Source organism: Neltuma alba, unplaced genomic scaffold, assembly GCF_004799145.2.
Source record: "Neltuma alba isolate B1F8T4 unplaced genomic scaffold, ASM479914v2 tig00003123_pilon, whole genome shotgun sequence".
Classification (NCBI taxonomy): Eukaryota; Viridiplantae; Streptophyta; class Magnoliopsida; order Fabales; family Fabaceae; genus Neltuma; species Neltuma alba.
The window spans coordinates 114708-135387 of record NW_021633147.1 but is presented as its reverse complement, the minus strand read 5'-3'; positions in this window follow the sequence as shown (position 1 = coordinate 135387).

Sequence of the window (20680 nt, the reverse complement as noted above, 5' to 3'; positions counted from 1 at the left end):
TACACAGTCACACGCGTGCAGATTTGGAAGGGATGACTATGCATATTTACCAAAAAGTTCTTACCCAAGAATATTAGGAACCCGACAGTTTTTTTTGTGCAAATTTGCTTCTAAGCTTAAAGTCATAGTAACATTGGGAAAAATTCCAAAGAAATGATACTTGAATTTCAATAATCCTATAAGATCACCTGAATTTTACAAGTTCCAGATCAGAAATAATAACTAAATTGAAATTTTGAAATATTGTTAAATTTATAATTTTGCCCATTAATTTTTTTAAAAAAATCCTCAAGTCCTCACCAATCACCCAACCACCTGCGACCCTTGCGGAAGTTTCGGTGAGTAGTGAGCCAACAGTTATTAGAGCTCCAACGATTGCTAACTATTTTTTGATATTTTTTCAATATTTATAATATGATTAACAAATCTTACAATGGTATTCATGATTTCGTTAATGTCATTAATTGGTTGTTTTCTAGATTTTTAATTCTGATTCTTTCCAACATTTATAACATAATTATTAACTCTTATAACGATATTCATAACTTCATTAATGCTATTAATATAGGCTTTTCATTAATGTTATGAATTTAATACATATTTTTACTTAATAAAATAAATGCATATTAACTATATAAGAGTTTAACATGGCTCCAATTCCCTTAATTTCTCCAAGTTTTAAAATCTATCATATAAAGTGTTTAAAAGCAATAAAAAAATTATGAATATCGTTATAAGAGTTGTTAAACATATTATGAATATTTGAAAAATCTCAATTTAAAAACTTAAAAAACACCTGGTTAAGGTTGTTAATTACAATAAAAATGTTGAGAAAATCCATTTTAAAACATGAAAAATACCTGGTTAATGTTGTTAGTGTAGTTCTGAATATCATTATAAGAGTTGTCAATCCTATTACAAATATTGAAAAAAATCTCAATTTAAAAATTTGGAAAACATGAGATTAATAATGTTAATAGAGTCGTTAATATCATTATAAGAATTATTAGTTATGTTATGAATGTTAAAAAAATAGTCACCAATTATCAAAGCTCTAGGACCAGTCATCAGCTCCCAGAGCTCTGGCATAGGTCACTGCAACTCTAGTGCGTTAGTCGGTGAGTATGACTTAAGGCTTTTTTAAAAAAATAATAATAAAGGGCAACGTTCTAAATTTACTAACATTTTAAAATTCCAATTTAGTCCTTACGATTAATTTAAAATTTGTAAAATTCATGTGACTCTTTGGGGTTTTTGAAATTCAAATATCATTTTTTAGAATTTTCCTGCAATGTTGCCCCATACTATTAAAAATGTTAACGATCAATGTTAGTTTTTTAACGTTATCAAGTAATATTACTTTGATTTTAAAAATTTGAGACAAATTTACATCAAAAAATTTTTCAAGTACCCAGTGCTTCTGAGTAAAAAATTGTTAAATGAATTTGCACCTTAACTTTATTTGGAAGTAAATCTTATAAATTTGACCTGAGTCTTTCTAGTATTAATCTTATCTAAAATCATTTGAATCTTATGAAGTACTCCAAGGGGTTTTTTCTTGATATATAACTGAAATAGCATGTGAATTAATTAAAAATGAGCATTTATCTTGGAGTGACTAGTCTAAACTTGAGATTAACAAGGCCTTTTTCTTCTGTTACATAACGTGAAATAACATATGAGTTGTAATATCCTAAATTAATTATAGGATTTATGTACAAAAAAATTTTAAAAAAATAATAGAGTCAACTTTCCACTGTCAGTGGAAGGTTGAACGTTGAACGTTGAAAGTGGAGATGTGGAAAGTGAGCATGGAAAATTGAGGCATTTGGATTAGAAAGGAAGACTTTGGGGGAGGAGGAGTTAATGCAAGCAAAAAATCAGTGATGGGTGGTTGGAAGATGGGAGATAAAAGAGAGAGAGCGGAGCCAAAAGATGAAGGTGCGGGAAAGAAAGAGCGAGCAAGGGAGAAAGAGAGAAAGAGTATGGGAGAGAGCAAGAAGCCGATCAGCAATCATTGTGAGGGAGAAGGAAAACTTTGAAAATAATTTAGATACGTAAAATTATTTCTTTTTATCAAACTTTCTTCATAAATATTCCCTATATATTTTAAGCATGCTAGTAATTGTATCCTTATAGTGATTAGAGAAAATTTTAAGACTTATATATGATATAAGTATTGAGTTTTGATAATAGATAACTATAGGAATTTAGAAGTAAATGAGTATTTAATTTTAATCAGTTTATATTTGCCCATTTATTAGTTTTTAGTATTTAGTTTATTTTGTTTAGTTGAAAAACATGTTATATATGATTTATATCATATTTTTACCGATCAAATTTAAGTCAAATAATTCATTTGGGTTGTTGACATATTATTAATATTTTAATTGGTTTACTTTCATTTATTGGGTGATTGGAGGTTTTAAAATAATTATTTTAGCTAAAAACTTTATTATTTATGAAAATATATATAATAGTTATACCATTAACGTTTTAATTAGACTATTTATTTATAAATATTTCAAGTATTATTAAATTTTTGATGGTTTGATTTTTAGATTTAAACTTGAAATGAGATTTTTAGAATTTAGAACATAATAATTTTATATTTGAAAATTTTGAAAAATTCTTTTTTATTAAGGTAAATAATTTGGAGGTTATAAATAAATAATTTAGCTTGTTAGAAAATTTTAAGTTATTTCTAAAATACTTAATTTTAGGTTATGAGAATTGCGGAAATTTAGAATAAAAATTAAATTAAATTAGAAATTTAACTAATATATATAAGCTTAATTAATTAATTAATTAGCTTATATTAATATGTGGTTATATTATTTGTATAGATTAATTATTGGTTGAGCCAATGATTGACCTTGTGGTAATCCTTTCTATTACTTTGGTGAGAGGTAATCACTTTCACTTGTTATATGTGCTAATATGTTGTTTGTGAGTATTTGTTATTTTAGAATAATGATTTGTTATTTAGAATATGAGCAGATATGTTATATCTTTTGAGCTATAAAAATTGTCTTGTAAGATTTTTGGAATTGTGATTGAGAAGTTTGAAAAAATATCTGACCTATATCTTATGGATATATGTTGAGAAAAGATTGAAATATTTCTCAATATATTGTGAATAATTGGTTGTTATTTGAATTTTAAGCGAAGTCTTATTCTACCACGTGGTAAGGCCACCATTGGTACACATGGGTTAGCTTTCCTTCGTCCCTCATAGTAAGGGATAAGCTTTTGTAGTTTCTTATTCGTCCCCCAGAGTGACAGATAGGTCTATATGTCTGATTGATCCCCTATAGTGAGCAATAGACTTATGTGGCTTGTGTGTTAGCCCCCGTAGTCAGGGTTTGGATGATTGAAATTATATTTCTATGGATATATCCATATTTCTTGAGAATTAATAATTGTCCCACTTGATACCTCACGAGCATGTGTTGGTATATATGATGAATTGGAAAGTTGGTTATTGAAGTGTTTGTCTCATCTCGTGATTTCTACTATCTTTAGGTGATAGTTTAGGTGGTGGCCTATCAGGAAAGGCTTTGGAGGCATAGTGTGCTGTTATCGCTTGTATAGCCTCCTGACCTTTGTTTTATGGGTTGATTTGTTATATATTGCCACATAGGACTCATCTATGCTGATGTTGTAAATTAACACTACTAATTATTACTACATCATATGAGAGGGTCGTGAAAAGGCCAGATACTACCAAAACTCTCCATGTGACACTCTTATAAAGTGTTAACTTTTGACTAATGAACTCTATAGCTTATATTAAAATAATCTATTAATTCGCATGTTTGAAAGTATCAGTTTGGTTTGAGCTAATAGTTGAATGATATTTCTGGACTTTAGAGGTCTAAGACCCAAGTTAATGATCAATGTTGCTTGTAATATAAGTTTATTTCTTTTAAACATGATAGTGATTTTAAAATTTTAAGATTTCTTCTTTTCTATCATGGTTAATCTTTCGAATAAATTGTTGGATTTAATTAAAATAGTTTTGAAAGACAAAATTCAAATTAGGTGGGGAGAGTTATCATATCCTAAATTTTATTTTAGGATTTAGTAAAAAAATAAAAATAGAAATAAAATAATAATATTTTAATTTTTTTTAAAGGTAGCTTTCCACTAAATTCCGTGAAAAGTGAGACATGGAAAATTGAAGCATTTGGATTAGGAAGGAAGACTTTGGGAGAGGAGGAGTTAATACAAGAAGAAAAATTGGTGATGGCTAGTTGGAAAGACGGAGATAAAAGAGAGAGCATAGGTAGAAGATGATGGTGCGTGAGAGAAAGAGGAAAGGAGAGAAAGAGTGCGGGAAAGAGAGCAAAGAGTTTATCGACGGTCATTGTGAGGGAGAGGGCAAGTTTTGGAGATATTTTAGGTACATAAAATTTTTCTTTTCATCAAACTCTCTTTATGAATATTTCATATATATTCTTATAGTGATTAGAGAAAATTTTAAGACTTGTATATAATATGAGTATTGAGTTTTGATAATAGATGACTAGAAGAATTTAAAAGTAAATGAATAGTTGATTTTAATCGGTTTACATTTGCCCATTTATTAGTTTTTAGTATTTAAATTATTTTGCTTAGTTGAAAAACATGTTATATATAATTTATATCATATTTTTACCTATCAAATTTAAGTCAAATAATTTATTTGGGTTGTTTGACATATTATTAATATTTTAATCGGTTTACTTTCATTTATTGGGTAGCGGGAAGTTTTAAAATAATTATTTATCTAAAAAATTTATTATTTATGAAAATATATATGATAGTTATACCATTAAAGTTTTTATTAGATTATTTATTTATAAATATTTGAAGTATTGTTGAATTTTTGATGGTTTGATTTTGAGGTTTAAACTCAAAATGAGATTTTTAGAATTTAGAACATAATAATTTTATATTTGAAAATTTTAGAAAATCCTTTTTATTAAACTAAATAATTCGGAGGTTGTAAATAAATAATTTAGCTTGTTAGAAAATTTTAAGTTATTTCTAAAATACTTAATTTTGGGTTATGAAAGTTGTAGGAATTTAGAATAAAAATTAAATTAAATTAGAAATTTAACTAGTATATATAAGCGCAATTAATTAATTAATTAATTAGCTTATATGAATAAGTGGTTATACTAATTATGTAGATTAATTATTAGTTGAGTAAAGGATTGACCTCGTGGTAATCCTTTCTATTGTTTCAACATGAGGTAACTACTTTCCACTTGTTATATATGCTAACATGTTTTTGTGAATATTTTATTATTTTGGAATAACAATGTGCTATTTAAAAGTCAAGGAGATATGTTATACTTTTGCGCTATGAAAATTGTCTTGTGGGATTTTTGGAATTGTGATCAAGAAGTTTGAAAAAATATATGAATTATATCTTATGGATTATACCAAGAAAGATTGAGACATTTCTCGTTATATTGTGAATGATTGGTTGTTATTTGGATTTTGAGTTAAGTCCTATTCTACCACGTGGTAAGGCCACCATTGGTGCATATTGGTTAGCTTCCTTCGTCCTCCATAGTTAGGGATAAGCTTTTGCGGCTTCTTATTCGTCCTCTAGAGTGAGAGATAGGCCTATATGTCTGATTGATCCCCCATAGTGAGGGATAGACTTATGTGGCTTGTGTGTTAGCTTCTATGGTGAGGGTTTGGATGATTGAAACTATATTTCTATGGACATATCTGTATTTCTCGAGAATTAATAATTGTCCCACTTGACACCTCACGAGCATGTGTTAGTATGTATGATGAGTTAGAAAGTTGGTTACTAAGACGTTTGTCTCACCCCGTGGTTTTTATTATCTTCAGGTGATAGTTTAGGTGGTGGCCCATTAGGATAGGCTCCGGAGGTATAGTGTGCTGTTATAGCTGTAAGAATACAGTCACTAGGAAGTTTAAAATATATAGAAAATATTCATGAAGAAAGTTTGATATAAAGAAGTCATTTTATGTACCTAAATTATCTCCAAAATTTGCCTTCTCCCTCACAATGATTACTGATTGGCTTCTTGCTCTCTCCCGTACTCTTTCTCTCTTTCTCCCTTGCTCTCTCTTTCTTTCCCGCACCCTCATCTTCTGGCTCTGCTTTCTCTCTTTTATCTCCCATCTTTCAACCACCCATCACTAATTTTCTTCTTGCATTAACTCCTCCTCCCTCAAAGTCTTCCTTTCTAATCCAAATACCTCAATTTTCCATGTTCACTTTCCACATCTCCACTTTCAACTTTCAACCTTCAAATTTCAACTTTCCATTGAAATTCGGTAGAAAGTTGACTCTATTATTTTTAAAATTTTTTTTTGCATAAATCCTAAAATTAATTTAGGATGTTACAACTCTCCCCACCTAATTAGAATTTTGTCATCAAAATTCAAACAACCATACACAGAAATTAAAAACAAAAGCAACTTAAGGTGCATACTAAGAAAAGAAGTAAGGGTACTTGTAACACATCTGCTCCTTAGTCTCCAAGTAGCATCACCAGCACTCATGCCCTTCCAAATATCTTCACAAGACAGATAGTCTTACTTCTCAATTGTTTATCTTGAACGTCCAAAATCCGCTCTGGTTCTGTTGGTTATGTCAAATTATCTCACAACACGACCTCTTCAAGCTCAATAACATGAGAAGGATCGGTATGATACTTCTTCAACTGCGACATGTGGAACATGCCGTATAAACTGGAAAGATGTGGCAACGCAATCCAATATGCAAGAGGTCCAATCCACCCAAAAATCTGATAAGGGCATATGAATCAAGGTGTAAGCTTCTTGGCTTTGATGGATCCGCCTACATCTATGATAGGAGAAACCTTCAAAAATACATGATCATCCACTCTAAATTCTAAAGGTCTCCTTCGACAATCTGCATAACTCTTCTGTCGACTTTGGGCTATCAACAACTTCTACTTGATCATCTCAATCTTCCTAGTTGTGATGTCCACTAAATCTGGGCCAATAATTGTTCTTTCACTTAATTCAGTCCAATAAAGCGGAGATTTACATTTCCTCCCATATAAAGCCTCATATAGTGTCATCTAAATACTAGCGTGATAGTTATTGTTATAGGCAAACTCAGCTAATGACAAGTGAGTGTCCCAACTGCCCTTTAGCTCTATAGCGCGCAAGCCCTCAACATGTCCTCGAGAGTCTGAATGGTCCTCTCGGTCTGTCCATTAGTCTGAGGATGATAACTAGTACTAAAATTGAGCTTACTACCCATGGCTTCATGTAATGACTTCTAGAAGTTTGATATAAACCTCAGGTCCCTGTCTGAACGATAGACTCCCGCACTCTATGAAGTCAAACAATCTCATTTATATACAGCCTTGTCAGTCTTTCTAAAGAGTAATTACTCTTGATAGGCAGGAAGTGTGTTGACTTAGTCAGTTTGTCTACAATTACCCATAGCGCATTATAGCCAGCTCAGGTTCTTGGCATACCAATGATAAAGTCTATAGAAATACTGTCCCATTTCTATTGGGGAATATCAAGATTCTTTAATAATCCTGGAGGTCCCTGATGTTCTATCTTGACCTTTTGACATGTTAGACACCTCAATACAAAATTCGCGGCATCTCTCTTCATTTTTGGCCACTAATAGTTCTTTTTCAAGTCTTGATACATCTTGGTTATCCCTAGGTGTATTGTGTAATTATTCCGATGCGCCTCTTCTAGAATAGTCTTTTGATTTCCTCATTATCAGGGACACAAATCCTCTTCTTGTACCTTAGGACTCTTTCTTCACTAATTTCATAATCAGGCACATTATGGGTCTCCACTTCCTCTCGGATGCTTAATAACTAGTCATCCTCCATCTGTGTGGCCTTCAAGTCTCGAAAGAACTCATAATCACCCAAAATTGATTGTAGAGTGGTTGGAGTCTCATGCACTACTTAGAGATCTCTCAATCTCTCTAAACAGTAGTATTCCTCTAAACTTATGTGAAACCCATACACTGATTTCCTACTCAAAGCGTCTGCAATCACGTTGGCTTTACCTAGATGATACTTAAGCTCAAAATTATAGTCCTTGATGAATTCCATCCATCGGTGTTGTCTATGATTCAGTTCCTTCTGATCTACTAAATACTTTAGGCTCTTGTGATCGCTAAAGACTTCAAACTGTGATCCATATAAGTAGTGCCTCCAGATTTTTAATGCAAAAACCACCGCAGCTAATTCCAGGTTATGTATAGGATAATTTTCCTCATGTGGTCTTAATTGTCTAGATGCATAGACAACCATCTTACCTTCCTGCATGAAGACACACCCTAAGCCCTTAAGTGAACCATCAGTATAAAGGGTGTATGGTTTACTAGGATCTGAAATAGTCAACACTGGGACCGTAGTCAACCTAGCCTTATATTCTTGGAAAGCTGCCTCACACTTTTCATCCCAGACAAATGGCTGGTCTTTCTTAGTCAACTTAGTTAGAGGCATGGCGATCTGAGAAAATCCCTTGATGAATCTTCGATAATACCCAGCAAAGCCCACAAAACTTATCACCTCTGTCACAAATTTTGGTGATTCCCATTTCAACATGGCATCAACGTTGCTAGGATCAACAGCTATTCCCTCGGTAGATACTACATGGCCTATGCACTTCACTTCTCTAAGCCAAAACTTGCACTTGCTTAACTTACCATACAATTGATGATCCCTCAATATTCACAATACAATGTAAAGATGCTCTCGATGTTCTTCCTCATTCTTAGATTATATCAGGATATCATCTATAAACACGATAATAAACTTGTCCAAGTACAGCCTAAAGATCCTGTTCATGTAGTCCATAAACATCACTGGAGCATTTGTCAAACCAAAAGACATTACTAAAAACTCGTAGTGCCCATATTGGGTGGGAAATGCCGCCTTCAGGATGTCTTCTACTCTGACTCTTAATTAATGATATCCTAACATTAAATCAATCTTGGAAAACACCGCTGATCCCATGAGCTGATCTACCAAGTCATCAATCCTGGGCAAAGGATATTTGTTCTTGATAGTCACTTTGTACAACTGCCTGTAACCTATACATAATCTCAAGCTCCAATTCTTCTTTCTCACAAACAATACTGGTGAACCCCATGATGAGACACTTGGTCTAATAAACCATTTTTCAAGTAACTCTTCGATTTGCTTTTTCAGCTCGGCTAATTCAGAAGGTGACATTTTGTATGCTACTTTAGAAATTGGAGCTGTCCCTAGTACTAACTCAATGGAGAACTCAACTTCCCTCTCTAGGGGTAGACCAGACACTTCCTCAGGAAATACTTTAGAAAACTCGTTTACCACCTCGATTTGGTCTATACCAACTTCTTTAGCCGTACTAACAGAAAAAAAAACAGCATAGGCCTGACAACCCTTCTAAATACACTTAGTTGCTTAAGTAGCAGACAACCACCAAAGACCATTAATAGTCTCAGCTATCATAGTGCATAAAGGAAAGGTTACTATCTTCCTTTTGTAATCTAAAATAGCGTTATTTGCTTATAACTAATCCATGCCAATAATCACATCAATACCCTTGAGGGATAGACAAATCAAATTAATCATAAACTCATGATTCTCAAATTTAAGCACAAGACTTAAACAAGCCTGTGTGGTTAACACAGTAGCTCCCGTTGGAGTTGACACTTTCAACAAGTAACATAAATCATGCATTGAAAATTTAAACTTTTGAGCCTATTCTGTAGCAATAAAAGAATGAGCGGCACCAGAATCAAACAACACAGGTATATCATGTCATTAAATAGAAACAATACCTCTAATCAGATTAGGAGACGTACCGACCTCCTCTTTAGTCAAAGCAAAAACTCTCCCTGGCACTGTGGATCTGAAACTAGGAGTTTGCTGCTGCGCCTTTGGACAATTATGAGCCAAATGTCCAAACTTATGGCATCTGTAGCATTCCTAGCATTGTCCTGGGTGGTTTCTCCCACATCTCAAGCAAGGACCACTAACACTTGATGTGGATCTCAAAGGCTCAGGGTAGACACTCTGATCTCCTCCCATACAGTTCCTCTAAGCCTGTCTCTTTTGCATAAAGCCTCCACCGGCTGAATTTTTCTGATTCTGGCTCTTGCCTGTGCTTGAGCTACCCATGCTCCCATAACTGTAGCTACTCTTTTTATTGATTCCTCCTATTAGCCTCATAAAATCAGAGAATCTGCCCGGGTTATCCTGACGTCGGCTCTCCTCTAATTCTCGAGTTTTGCAAGCTATCATCCTAAGTTTCGTGCGGCATCCTCGAAACTCTTAAACTCATATAAGGCCATTTGCTGCTTCAACTCTGACCTCGCCCATTCTATTAATTGTCGGGCCATTCACTCTAGGTTATCATTTTACTACAAGTAGGTAACATGCTTAGAGATATCAATATACTTGGCAATAAACTCATCCTCATGTATGTTCTCCTGTCGAATAGCGTAAAAAGTAGTTTCTTTTTCTTGTCTCATGGCTGGGGGAAAGAAGTTATCAAAGAAAATCAGCTTAAATTTGTTCCAAGTAATCCCCGAGTCATCTGTGCCGCTTACACTCCTCTACCATCTCTTAGCTCAATCCCTCAATAAGACCACCGTCGCTTGTACCTTCTGATAAGTATTACAACCACAAGCCTTGAATATTGTCTCCATGTCATCGATCCAAGCCTCAGCTTTATCAGGATCCATACCCCCATTAAAAGTTTTTAGGTGATGTCGTTCATGTCCTTTCATACACTCTTGAGGTTCATCGCCTCCTCTTTTCCTTGTGGCCTTCATGAGCTACTTTCTTCTCCGATTCCTTCAACAGAACCCATGTAGGTGCCAAAATTTCCCACAGACGGCTTAGGAAGCCCACTCTCTTCAAACTCTACCACAACTTTCTTGATTCTTAAATCTTCCTCTAGCTTTCTTACCCTCTCATATACCACCATAACTACCACTTTCATTAGCTGTTGCAGTAAGGTCTCTTGGTTAAACTGCAAAGGATTCAGTGGTTGATTAGGCAGATTTGTGGATTCATCCCCATCATGATCGGTTTGCAGTAAGATTCTGTGAACTGGGTTACACTACATTGCATTTAGTGGCAATATATAATAATCTCACATAACTTTTCCCAAAACTTGATGTCTGTGCTTGATGTTACTTTTTGCTTCTTTTTAGGGGGTTCCATCCTTGGGTGGGGAGGATGGACCAGATGTAATTCTGACAAACCGATCATGGTGGGGATGAATCCACAAACCTGCCTAATCAACCATCGAATCCTCTACAGTTTAACCAAGAGACCTTACTGCAACAGCTAATAGAAGTGGTAGTTATGGTGGTATATGAGAGGGTAAGAAAGCTGGAGGAAGATTTAAGAATCAAGAAAGTTGTGGCAGAGTTTGAAGAGAGTGGGCTTCCTAAGCCGTCTATGGAAAATTTTGGCACCTACAGGGGTTCTGTTGAAGGAACCGAAGAAGAAAGTAGCTCACGAAGGCGACAAGGAAAAAAGGAGGTGATGAACCTCAAGAGTGTATGGAAGGACATGAACGACATCACCTGAAAACTTTTAATGGGGGTATGGATCTTGATAAAGCTGAGGCTTGGATTGATGACATGGAGACAATATTCAAGGCTTGTTGTAATACTTATCAGAAGGTACAAGCGACGGTGGTCTTATTGAGGGATTGAGCTAAGAGATGGTGGAGGAGCGTAAGTGGCACAGATGACTCGGGGATTACTTAGAACAAATTTAAGCAGATGTTCTTTGATCACTACTTTCCTCCAACCAAGAGACAAGAAAAAGAAACTGCTTTTTATACTCTTCGACAGGAGAACATACATAAGGATGAGTTTATTGCCAAGTATATTGACATCTCTAAGCATGTTACCTACCGTAGCAGAATGATAACCCAGAATGGATAGCTTGAAAATTAATAGAACGGGCAAGGCTGGAGCTAAAGCAGCAAATGGCCTTATGTGATTTTAAGAGTTTAGAGGATACCTGCACGAAATTTAGGATGACAACTCATAAAACTCGGGAGGTAGAGGAGAGCCGGCACTGAGATAGCCAGAGCAGTTTCCCTAGTTTTATGAGGCCCGTAGGAGGGATCAATAAGAAGAGTAGCTACAGTTATGGAAGCACGGGTAGTTCAAGCTGACGCAAGGGTCAAAATCAAAAGAATTTAACTCGTGGAGGCTTTATACAGAGGAGACAGGCTTAGGGAAACAGTATGGGAGGAGATCAGAGTGTCTACCCTAAGCCTGCTAGATCCATACCAAGTGTTAGTGGTCCTTGCTTGAGATATGGGAGAAATCACCCAAGACAGTGTTGGGAATGCTACAGATGCCATACGTTTGGACATCTGGCTCATAATTGTCCAGAGGCGCAACAACAAACTCCTAGTTTCAGATCCACAGTGCCAGGGAGAGTTTTTGCTCTGACTAGAGAGGAGGCTGGTACATCTCCTAATCTGATTAGAGGTACTGTTTCTATTTAATGACATGATATACCTGTGTTGTTTGATTCTGGTGCCGCTCATTCTTTTATTGCTACCGAATATGCTCAAAAGTTTAAATTTTCAATGCATGAATTATCTTACTTGTTGAAAGTGTCAACTCCAACGGGAGCTACTGTGTTAACCACACAGGCTTGTTTAAGTCTTGTGCTTAAATTTGAGAATCATGAGTTTCTGATTAATTTGATTTGTCTATCCCTCAAGGGTATTGACGTGATTATTGGCATGGATTAGTTATAAGCAAATAATGCTATTTTAGATTACAAAAGGAAGATAGTAACCTTTCCTTTATGCACTATGATAGCTGAGACTATTAATGGTCTTTGGTGGTTGTCTACTACTCAAGCAACTAAGTGTATTCAGAAGGGTTGTCAAGCATATGCTATTTTTTTTCTGTTAGTACGGATAAAGAAGTTGGTATAGAGAAAATCGAGATGGTAAACGAGTTTTCTGAAGTATTTCCTGAGGAAGTGTCTGGTCTACCCCTAGAGAGGGAAGTTGAGTTCTCTATTGAATTAGTGCCAAGGACAAATTCAATTTCTAAAGCACCATATAGAATGTCACCTTCTGAATTGGTCGAGCCGAAAAAGCAAATCGAAGATTTACTTGAAAAAGGGTTTATTAGACCAAGTGTCTCACCGTGGGGATCACCGGTACTGTTTGTGAGAAAGAAGGATGGGAGCTTGAGATTGTGTATAGATTACAGGCAGTTGAACAAAGTGACTATCAAGAACAAATATCCTTTGCCCAGGATTGATGACTTGGTAGATCAGCTCATAGGATCAGCAGTGTTCTCCAAGATTAATTTAAGGTCGGGATATCATTAATTAAGAGTCAGAGCAAAAGATATCCAAAAGACTGCATTTCCTACCTGATATGGGCACTACGAGTTTCTAGTAATGCCTTTTGATTTGACAAATGCTCTAGCAGTATTTATGGACTATATGAACAGGATCTTTAGGTCGTACTTGAACAAGTTTATTGTGGTGTTTATAAATGATATCCTGATATACTCTAAGAACCGAGAGCATCTTTACATTGTATTACGAATATTGAGAGATCATCAGTTGTATGCTAAGTTAAGTGAGCACGAGTTTTGGCTTAGAGAAGTGAAGTTCTTAGGCCATGTAGTACCTGTTAAGGGAGTAGCTATTGATCCTAGTAAGGTTGATGCTGTGTTGAAATGGGAATCACCAAAATCTGTGACGAAGGTGAGAAGTTTCGTAGGTTTAGCTGGGTATTATCGAAGATTCATCAAGGGATTTTCTCATATCGCCATGCCTCTAAGTTGACCAAGAAAGACAAACCGTTTGTTTAGGACGAAAAGTGTGAGGTAGCTTTCCCAGAAATGAAGGTAAGTTGACTACGGCCCCAGTGTTGACTATTCCAGATCTTAATAAACCGTGCACCCTTTACATTGATGCTTCACTTAAGGGTTTAGGGTGTGTCTTGATGCAGGAAGGTAAGGTAGTTGCCTGTGCATCTGGACAATTAAGGCCGCATGAGGAGAATTATCCTACATATGACCTGGAAATAGCTGCGGTAGTTTTTGCATTAAAAATCTGGAGGCACTCCTTTTATGGATCACAGTTTGAAGTCTTTAGCGATCACAAGAGCCTGAAGTATTTAGTAGATCAGAAGGAACTAAATCATAGACAACACCGATGGATGGAATTCATCAAGGACTATGATTTTGACCTTAAGTATCATCCTGGTAAAGCCAAGGTGGTTGCAGACGCTTTGAGTAGGAAATCGGTGCATGTGTATCACCTAAGTTTAGAGGAACACTATTGTTTAGAGAGATTGAGAGATCTCCAAGTAGTGCATGAGGCTCCAGCTACTCTACAATCAATTTTAGGTAATTATGAGTTCTTTCGAGACTTGAAGGCCACATCAATGGAGGATGACTAGTTATTGAGCATCTGAGAGGAAGTGGAGACCCGTAATGTGCTTGATTATGAAATTAGTGAAGATGGAATCCTGAGATACAAGAAGAGGATTTGTGTCCCTAATAATGAGGAAATCAAAAAGACTATTTTAAAAGAGGCGCATTGGAGTAATTACACAATACACCCAGAGATAACCAAGATGTACTAGGACTTGAAAAAGAACTATTGGTGGCAAAAAATGAAGAGGGATGTCATGGATTTTGTATTGAAGTGTCTGACATGTCAAAAGGTCAAGATAGAATATTAGAAACCTCCAGGATTATTAAAGAATCTTGATATTCCCCAATAGAAATAGGACAGTATTTCTATAGACTTTATCACTGGTATGTCAAGAACCCCATCTGGCTATGATGCGATATGGATAATTATGGACAGATTGATTAAGTCAGCGCACTTCCTGCCTATCAATAGTACTTACTCTTTAAAACAATTGACAAAGCTGTATATAGATGAGATTGCTCAACTTCATGGAGTGTCAGAGTCTATCGTTTTAGATAGGGACCCGAGGTTTATATCAAACTTCTGGAAGTTATTACATGAAGCCATGGGTACTAAGCTCAAGTTTAGTACTATTTATCATCCTCAGACTGATGGACAGACTGAGAAGGCTATTCAGACTCTTGAGGACATGTTGAGGGCTTGCGCTATAGAGCTAAAGAGCAGTTGGGACACTCACTTGTCATTAGCTGGGTTTACCTATAACAATAGCTATCACGCTAGTATTCAGATGGCACCATATGAGGCTTTATAGGGGAGGAAGTGTAGATCTCCACTTTGTTGGACTGAATTAAGTAAAAGAACAATTATTGGCACAGATTTAGTAGACATCACAACTAGAAAGATTGAGTTGATCAAACAGAAGTTGTTGATGGCCTAAAGTTGATAGAAGTGTTATGCGGATCGTCAGAGGAGACTTTTAGAATTTGAAGTGGGTAATAATGTATTTTTAAAAGTTTTGCCTCTCATAGATGTAGCCAGATCTATCAAAGCTAAGGAGCTTACACCTTGATTCATAGGTCCTTATGAGATTTTGGAGCGGATTAGACCTATCGCATACTGGATTGTGTTGCCGCCACATCTTTCTAGTTTACACGACGTGTTTCACGTGTCACAGTTGAAGAAGTATCATCCCGATCCTTCTCATGTTATTGAGCCTGAAGAGGTCGAGTTGCGAGATAATTTGACCTATCCAATAGAACCAAAGAAGATTTTAGGCGGCGTTAAGGATAAACAATTGAGGAATAAGACTATCTGTCTTGTTGAGGTATTTTGGAAGGACATGAGTCCTGGTGATGCTACTTGGGAGACTAAGGAACAGATGCGTTACGAGTATCCTTACTTGTTTTCTTAGTAAGCACCTTGAGTTGCTTTTGTTTTTAATTTCTATATGCGGTTGTTTAAATTTTGAGGATAAAATTCTAATCAGGTGAGGAGAGTTGTAATATCCTAAATTAATTTTAGGATTTATGTAAAAAAAATTTAAAAAATAATAGAGTCAACTTTCCACCGAATTTCGATAAAAAGTTCAAAGTTGAAGGTTGAAGGTTGAAAGTGGAGACGTGGAAAGTGAGCATGGAAAATTGAGGCATTTGGATTAGGAAGGAAGACTTTGGGGAAGGAGTAGTTAATGCGAGAAGAAAATTGGTGATGGGTGGTTGAAAGATAGGAGATAAAAGAGAGAGAGTAGAGCCAGAAGATGAGGGTGCGGGAAAGAAAGAGAGAGCAAGGGAGAAAGAGAGAAAGAGTATGGGAGAGAGCAAGAAGTCGATTAGTAATCATTGTGAGGGAGAAGGAAAACTTTGAAGATAATTTAGATACATAAAATTACTTCTTTTTATCAAACTTTCTTCATAAATATTTTCTCTATATTTTAAGCTTCCTATGACTATATTCTTATAGTGATTAGAGAAAATTTTAAGACTTATATATGATATAAGTATTGAGACTATAAAAAATTAGAAGTAAATGAGTAGTTAATTTTAATCGGTTTAGATTTGTCCATTTATTAGTTTTTAGTATTTAAATTGTTTTGTTTAATTGAAAAACATGTTATATAAGATTTATATCATATTTTTACCGATCAAATTTAAGTCAAATAATTTATTTGACATATTATTAATATTTTAATCGGTTTACTTGCATTTGTTGGATGACTGGAGGTTTTAAAATAATTATTTTAGTTAAAAAGTTTATTATTTATGGAAACATATGTGTGTGTGTGTGAGAGAGAGAGAGAGATAGTTATATCATTAAAGTTTTGATTAGACTATTTATTTATAAATATTTCAAGTATTATTGAATTTTTAATGGTTTGATTTTAAAATTTAAACTTAAAATGAGATTTTTAGAATTTGGAACATAATAATTTTATATTTGAAAATTTTGAAAAATTCTTTTTATTAAGGTAAATAATTCAGAGGTTGTAAATAAATAATTTGGTTTGTTAAAAAATTTTAAGTTATTTCTAAAATACTTAATTTTGGGTTATGAGAGTTGCGGAAATTTAGAATAAAAATTAAATTAAATTAGAAATTTAACTAATATATATGTGTAATTAATTAATTAATTAATTAGCTTATATTAATATATGGTTATATTAATTGTGTAAATTAATTATTAGTTGAGCAAAGGATTGACCTTGTGGTAATCTTTTCTATTGTTTTGGTGAGAGGTAACCACTTTCCATTTGTTATATATGCTAATATGTTGTTTGTGAGGATTTTGCTATTTTAGAATAATGATTTGTTATTTGGAACTCGAGTAAATATGTTATACCTTTTGGGCTATGAAAATTGTCATGTGGGATTTTTGGAATTGTGATTGAGAAATTTGAAAAAATATTTGACCTGTATCTTATGGATATATGTTGACAAAAGATTGAAATATTTCTCAGTATATTATAAATGATTGGTTGTTATTTGAATTTTGAGTTGAGTCTTACTCTACCACATGGTAAGGCCGCCATTAGCGCACATTGATTGGCTTTCCTTTGTCGTCCATAGTAAGGAGATAAGCCTTTATGGCTTCTTATTTGTCCCCCGGAGTGAGGGATAGGCCTATATTTTTGATTGATCTCTTATAGTGAGAGATAGATTTATGTGGCTTGTGTGTTAGCCCCATAGTCAGGGTTATGATGATTGAAATTATATTTTTATGGATATATTTATATTTCTTGAGAATTAATAACTATCTCACTTGACACCTCACGAGCACGTGTTAGTATATATAATAAGTTGTAAAGTTGGTTATTGAGGCGTTTGTCTCACCCTGTGGTTTCTACTATCTTTAGGTGATAGTTTAGGTAGTGGTCCATTAGGAAAGGCTCCAGAGACATAGTGTGCTGTTATAACTTGTATAGTCTCTCGACTTTTGTTCTATGTGCTGATTTGTTATATATTGCCACTTAGGACTCATCTATTCTAATGTTGTAAATTAATACTTTTCATTATTACTATATCATATGAGAGGATTGTGAGAAGGCCAGATACTACTAAAACTCTGCATGTGACACTCTTATAAAGTGTTAACTTTTGACTAATGGACTTCATAGCTTATATTAAAACGATTTATCAATTCGTATGTTTGAAAGTATGAGTTTACTTTGAGCAAATGATTAAATGATACTCCTCCGGTCCTTATTATAAGACCCAATTTGACTTTTTATTTGGTCCTAATTATAAGACCCAATTCATTTTGTCTCTTATATTTATGCATTTTTTTCCAAGATAATCCTTCTAATAATGATAGTTTTAGCCAATATACTTAATTAGCAAGGATATTTTAGAAATGACAACGCTTATTTATTATAAATAACCAACTTAACTTATTTCCTTAATCTCCTCAAATAAGTCAATTGGGTCTTATAATTAGGACCGGAGGAGTATTTCTAGACTTTGGAAATCTAAGGCCCAAGTTAACGAGCAATGTTACTCGTAATATAAGTTTATTTCTTTTAACCATGATAGTGATTTTAAAACTTTAAGATTTCTTCTTTACTATCATGGTTAATCTTTCGAATAAATTGTTATCTAAATGGCTTTGAAGGACAAAATTCAAAATTCAAAATTTTTTTATCATTTTTAATTAATTCACATGTTATCTCACCTCATTTATTAGAAAAAATGCCTTATTAATCTCAAATTTAAACATGCCATTTCACAATCAAGACTTATTATTATCAGATAAATTGTTATCACGAGCTGGAGTTAGAGCAAAAGAATTAACTTGTATTTTTTTGCATTATAATATTAAGAAATCATTGGTAGCCCAATGATCACCTATCTTTTTGGTTGGTCTAAATGATCATGGAGATGTAGGATTAAATCCAACGCCCACCACTATCCTCAAATAACTTCCCATGTCAAGAAAAAGGTTGTTGCCAAAAACAAAACACTACTAGCAACCACCACATCGGTAGTCGATGATGGCTCGTCACCTACAGGGGTTGTCAGCTGTGGCTTCCAACAACAGGTTGAAGTTTTTTTTTAAAAAAATAAAGATTATTTTTGTTATTTCACTTGAATTTTAAAATTCTAATTTGATTTAAATTCTTAGTTTCTTGAATTGGGAATTTATTTTAGTCTTCTTTTTTTTTGTCATTTTCCCTATATAGTATATATTATGCATTACGGATATGGATAATAGATTAGTAAATCTTCTCCCCATAATACTTTCAAGTTGAATAAATTAATAAAACTAAATAAATTATTAAATTCTAGCATATATAGTATTAAATTATACATTGATTTATAAATTTAATAAATTGTTTTGGAGAAATGATAAATATGAAAAAAATGGACTGAGACATTATACACCAAGAAGAACTTCCAAAACAATTCCTACATTTAGAACCGCACAGCGTTTTGTGTGACAAAAATGAAAAGGAGACGATAGTTTTGCCAAAAAGAAAAGAGAATAAGAGGAAGTAATGATCATATAACTAAAATAAGTCTAGTCATAAGAAATGGGAAACTGGCGGGACGATTAGGTTCAAAGGCAAGATAGACTTTTAAGTTTTAAAACAATATTTTTCATATGTACAGTGTCATTCTAAATTTTTGTTAGTGTATCCTCTTGTTGAAGAGTTTAAGGCAATGCCAAACACGGAATATGAGTACTTTTTCTAACAGAAATTTGAACTTTGGTTTGTTATGTTATAGGAGACCAGTTCCTTCCACGAAACCTAACTTTTATTAGTAATATTATTACCTTCATTTAAAATAAGGTTAAGTTGCATTTAATATTTCAAAATATTTTTTTAAAATGTACCCAATCTCTTAAAGTTATTTTTTTTGGATACTTTTGTTACAGTATATCCACCGGGACGGTCTCCCAAAGACTAATCAGTCGGGTACTACAGAGGCACAAGAAGGGGGCGACCCTCCCATGCACGTTTGCTCTATTCCCATCCTTTAGCGGGATCAAACCCAGGAGCGATGGTTAAGAGACACAGATCCTCATCCATCTGTGCCAGCGTGCGTTGGTAATATCTTAAAGTTATTTGTGATGCATTTTCATCTCTAAAATATTCAGAATGGTTTCACTATTAAATTGCCGAGTAAGTTCTATCTTAACCAAAATAATCCTACGTGACATGACACACTGAAGTGTTAATCCCTTTCTTCTTCTTCTGACCGAAAATTAGTAACAAATATTCATTAGTAATCATTTTTAAAAGCGCGTATGTATAACAAATATTCATTATTCTTTGCATACATTTAAATCAAATTAGAAATTAAAAACATAAAATTTCCCATGATAATTATAAAGCCAATATATTGCATAAGAAATAATTATAAAATCAATATATTACATAAGAAATATTAAAAAATTTATATCAGCAAAATCATGAAAATTTTTTAAAAAATTACGTGGAGTCAAGTTAGGCTAGTATGGGCTAGACTCCAGTCTGATTCCCCGCTTGAAATTTGCCCCAACCAATCCAAATGACTCAAATAGGACCAAGCTGACGAGGTTTTCATGCCACGTAGAACCCTAATGTCAGATATAGAACCATTCATTGCTTCTAATTTTCTCTCATTTTCCCATGTTCCTTCTTTATCTTTTCATGTAAACCAAACATATAATATAAAAGTTCTTGTATTTAGTTGAAAAGAATACAATATGCTACCTTAATATTCGTTTGATTTTGATTTTTATTTTGATCATAAATATAAGACCTCAATCTGTTTTATTTATCATATTTA